The sequence below is a fragment of the Trichosurus vulpecula genome, chromosome 2, assembly GCF_011100635.1.
Source record: "Trichosurus vulpecula isolate mTriVul1 chromosome 2, mTriVul1.pri, whole genome shotgun sequence".
Classification (NCBI taxonomy): Eukaryota; Metazoa; Chordata; class Mammalia; order Diprotodontia; family Phalangeridae; genus Trichosurus; species Trichosurus vulpecula.
This window is the reverse complement of record NC_050574.1, coordinates 177919076-177924561: the sequence shown is the minus strand read 5'-3', so window position 1 is coordinate 177924561 and position 5486 is coordinate 177919076.

The following is a 5486-nucleotide window of genomic DNA, read 5'->3' as shown; positions in this document are numbered from 1 at the left end:
TATGCAGGCTGTTTCTTCATTGTGAAATATGAACAGCGATGCCCATCGTACCGACTTCAAAGAATGTTGTGAGGACGGAATGAGGGAATGTCCTCATTAGAGAGAAGTCTTTCAGCAAAGGTTAGCTAGATGACCACTTCTTATACGTGTTGGGGAAGACTGGCTTGTTCAGGTGTGGGCTATGCTGGGCCCAGGCCCAGGTGTTCTTCCTAACTCTGAGAGAGTGTGATTCTGGAAGGGTGCCATAAACTGTAAAGCACTATATAAAGTGCCAGCTATTATTATTACCTGTTCTTCGATTCAGTTCAAACATTACTTCTTTAATGAAATGTTCACCAATCTCCCCTCCTCATACTCAGAGAGGGAAGGAAGAAAGGGAGGGAAGGGAGGAAGGAGGCATGGAAAGTCCTAGCCCTTTCATAATGCTATAACAGTCACACTTTGCCTTGTTTCTTCATCATCATCGTCAACATCATCATCATCATCATCGGCGAGGCATCAGCATTAACTGACTTGCCCAGGGTCACACAGCTAGTATCAAGTTTCTGAGGCCAGATTTGAACTCAGATCAGTGCTCTATCCACTGCTTAGCTGCCCCTGTTTCATCATTATCGATTATGAAAATTAATCTCATTCTTCACTCAGCTCACAATGAGGCATTGGCATAGCACATGAGTTTTGTCCTCCCTGTATGAAGGTTAAACTCTTGGAAGGCAGGGACTATGTCTTGTCCATCTTTGTAAAACCCGTAAGGCTGAGTACAGCCCTTTATTTGCAACACTTGGCTGCTCAGTAAATGCTTAATGAAATCCTTAGCCTGTCTTCTTCCCAGGAAGTCGTAAAAGAACTTTGCAAATAACATGGCATGTAGGATTAGGACATTCTGTGGCTGAGTCTTTCTTCTACAAGCAACCCCCAAGGTTTGACTTGCTGGCTCCCCCTTTTGGTGTCTTGTTATCACTACTCTCTGGCCTGGGTTTTCTACTACTCACTAATCTGTTGACAAGGACACGGGTTTTTTCTCATATCTTCCAAACCTGTATGCAAATAATATATAACCCTTCCTAGTTTAGGTATTTTAAAAAAAGGGTTTTATTATAAAGTGCTACGAGGAAATATAAGTTAAGTCAAGTCGCCAACACATAGAGGGTAAAGATAATGTGGGGAAAATTGTAGTGTTCCAACAGAATCTCAGAATCTTAGAGCTGGAAGGGGCTTTTTAAGTTATCTTGTCTATCTATCTACCTAATGCCTGCCTCCCCTTTACATCATTTACAAGTGACGATTCAGATACTACTTGAATAAATGTGTTATTGTGGAGTTGTTTCAGTTATGTTCAACTGTTTGTGACACCATTTGGTGTTTTCTTGGCAAAGTACTGGAATAGTTTGCCATTTCCTTCTCCAGATCACTTACGGATGAGGAAACTGAGGCAAACAGGGTCGAGTGACTTGCCAGGAGTGTCTGAGGCTGCATTTGAACACATCTTCCTGATGCCAGCTCCAGTGCTCTATCTACTGCTCTCTCTAGCTACCCACTTGAATAGATTAGGTTTTCTTTAATCCTGTCATACCTATATTACCTTGGTCATAAAGAATTAAAAAAAAACTTTTTAAACTCTGTCTTTACATGGTAATCTCTTCTTGCTAGGACTGATAATTCTAATAGTCTCTTAATTGGCTTCCCTGCCTCATCTTTCCTTTTTCTAGTTCATCCTCCATACAGCCCCCAAAGTGATCATCCCCTGCTCAGTAAGGTCCAGTGTATCCCTAGGTTCAAACACAAACTCCTCTGTTCAGCACTTACAGCCCTTCACCTCGTGGCCCCAGATGATGTTTCTTTTCAGTTATGCCTGGAGAGGACTCCACGTTCTCTCCCCAGTCCAGCCAAATGGGCCTTCTTGCTGGTCCTAACATACAAAATGCTGTCTCCATGCCTTGTGTTCTGACAGTCGAGCAAAATTTTGCATTTTCTTACCATGAAACAGGCCTCACTTCCCAGCTCCAAATCGTGTCACTGTGTAGCCTCCCCCCTTCCAGCTCCTCTCTGTTCAAGAACAAATTCCCTGAAGGCAGGGGCTGCCTTGCTTGTTTGTATTTGAGTCCCCGGAGTTTAGGAAAGTGCCTGGCACACAGTAAGCACTTAATAATCACTCTGTCTTCTTTTCTGTGTATCTGTCTGTCTATCTGTCCATCCACCTGTTATCATGTATCCAGGCACTCGCTCCTCACTTCCACCTCTTAGAATCTCTAGCCTCCTTCAAAGTTCAGATCAAGTGCTACTTCCTATACAAAGCTTTTCTCAAACCTCCCAGTGCTAATGCACTCCAAATTACCTTGTATCTACTTTGTACGTATGTGTGTATATACATACACACAGGCATACATATACAATACATAGCTAGCTAGCTATCTCAGCTAGGGGGCTCAGTGGCTAGAGGGCTGAGCCTGGAGTCAGGAAGACCTGAGTTCAAATCCAGTCTCACCCACTTATTAGCTGTGTGACCTTGGCCAAATCATATAATCTCTGCTTTAACCCCTGGGGAAGGAAATGACAAAGTACTCTAGTGTCTTTACCAAGAAACCTCCCTGGATAGTACGGTCTGTGGGGTCATAAAGAGTCCAACATGACTTAACAACAAATTATATGTATGTGTGTGCATGCGCGAACGCTAATGTGTCCATTCCCCTGACAGAATGTAAGCTCCTTAAAAGAAAAGAATTTAATTTTCATCTTTGCATCTCGAGTGTCTAGCAGGGAGTAGATACTTAATAAGTAAATGCTTGTTAATTGATAGAACTTGCTACACTGAGCTGATTTCTGAGAGGCAGCATGGTATCTTGGTTTTAAAGTTAGGAGAGATGTAGGTTCTAATCCTGCCCCTGACATTTACTTACTGTGTGGCTATGGATATGCCAGCTTCTGAGTCTGAAGCTCTCTAAGACTCAGTTTCCTCATCTGTAAAAATGGGGATAATAATATCTATAAAACTTACCTAACAAGGTTGGTGTGAGGATCATAACCTTGTATGTTGTGTTTTCTTTACAAGTTCATGTTAATGCATGTAACATTGATATTTCAATGTGTTTGTAAAGTTATGCGTGTGGTTACTCTGTAAATCTCAAATGGTTACATAACCTTCAGTAATTACTAGTGTTATCATCTCCTTTGGTGTCTGACACCTGCTACCTGAGTGTCTGTGGAAAGCCTGTGTAACCTCAATGCTCTAGGCAAATCTTTGTAATTTGTAATCTCTGATAAAAGTCTGTAAGTGGTAGAAAAAGCGCAGACCTTCATTGTTGAAGGAGATTTCCTTGTCTCCAAGTTCCCTGCACCAATGAAATGACAGCTCTAGTCCCTACCCTATTTCTCTTTCATAAAGGTAATTATCCAGGTCCTGCATATAAATAAACACCCCAGATGTCAGGCCATCACCTCTCTTAGCTCATCTCTCTGGCCTGAATCTCGTCTCCTCTTTGTAATGGGATGGCTCCATCCTGCCTGGCCTGGGTGTTGGAAATTCCTAGTGTTTATCTGATGGATCCATTTGAGGAAAGAAGAGTTATTAGGTACTTCGGTCCTTTTATGATCTGCTTCCCCAGACTCTCCAAAGCCCCTTCCAGTCCTTCTTCCTATAATCATATCCACAGGTGGAGACATTCAAAACATGGAGCTTTTTACAGGGACATGGCCCACATGGGCAAATCAAGAATACGAGACTCTACAAGTATACCTAGGAAGCAAACAAACTGTTAGCATGCCCAGGCAGTTTGGACTTGCTCAGCTTTCCCCATATCTTTGCTTCACTCTGATGTCTTGGTTTTGGCCTGGTTTCCATTCCTGTTGGCTAAATCCAGTATGCTCAGCCTAGCCTCAGGGAATGCGGGCTGCTATCGCCATTGATGGAGATAACTTTGCTTTCTATTTTTTTTTAATGATTTTTGCCCCTCGTGTCATACACTGACCACTGCTTACTTCTCTCCATTTCTGATATTATCATCCAGTGAGCTGCTCCCTCCCCCCTCCTCCAGCTAATCTCCAACTCTTGGTTCCCATGTGGTATAAAACTGTCTCTTTCTTTAGCTGTCATCTCTGTCTGTCTGCAACTCTCCAGGCCTGTAGCATGTCCCTCCCCCAGCCCCGCCCCCCCAGACAACTGCTTTTCCTGGGCTTTTGGCTTGCTAGGAGCTATGAGCTGCATCCTTCACCCTATGTCCTCTGACCATGTGATCTTGTCCCCTGGTTCCCTGGGGTGAAAAAAAGGCCCTTTACTATAGCATCTCCAAGAATTTCCCCTCATGGGCTTTAGGAAGCTAAAGCCTTCTTGTACTGCTCTATGTAGTGGCCTACAATACTTTCTTTTAGATGTCAATAGATCCAGCTTTGGAGGCTATTTTTCTTTTTTTGGATCCATTCCTTTTGTCTTGGGTGCTAGCTATAGTGGCTGGTTTTGCTTTTATGAGTGAAGTTGGCTTCTCCATTCTATTATCCAGACAGTGGGACATAGTGAGATAATATTTGTAAATATTATCTTGTAATTAATTGTAATTATCTTGTAATTAATTGTAAATAAATAAATGCTTGACACAGGGTCTGACACATAGTAGGCACTATATATACATTATCTATTATTAATTATTATTAAAAGGGGCAGTGAGACTAGAATTGGGAGAAACCCAGGTTCAAACCCTGGCTTGGACACTTACTAGTTATATGAATTTGGGCAAAGTCCTTAACACCTTTGAGCCTCAGTTCCTTTATCTGTAAAATTTGGACAATAGTCCTTGAACTTCCTATCTCTTAAAAACGCCAAGTTGTTATTATGATGAGGCCATGTTAGTACCAGGAGAAAGAGTGTTGGTTTTGGAATCAGAGGATCGAGATTCTAATCCTGACTCTGCTAACTATGAGACTGTGGGCAGGAAACTTAACTGGAAACTGGATCTCAGTTTACTCATTTGTAAAATGAGAGTATTGGACTAAATGATTTCTGAGGCTCCTTCTGGCCCTAAACCAATGAGTCTATGATACCTACTTTCCTCAACCCACCTTCTTTTCTAGAGGCTAAGGGACCCTGGATCAGAGGATTGGTCTCTATGATCCCTTTCTCTTAGTCTGGATCCCTATGCGGTCCTGAAGACAGCACCTTCTCCCAATTTGAACTCCCTTTTCTTGTTCTGACCCCATGCTTGCCAATGGACTTCCCCTGCCTCCCAACTAATTGGCAGATAGGAGAAGACAGGCATAACCTAGAGCTGTTGAACAATTGTGGTCCTATAAGGGACCCCATGGTTTATTATTCCCCAACTGACAGATGGCTTAGAGGGGCCACCATCTTCTTTTGATTTCCAGTTTCTTATGACTGGTGGCTATAGGGAAGGTCAGGACTTCTTTAGTCCCTTCTCCCTAAAAACAGCATGCAACTATTCTCAGGCTATGTTGTTTAAAAGGGTTTGCTGCTATGTACTACAGGAAGAGAAAACAAC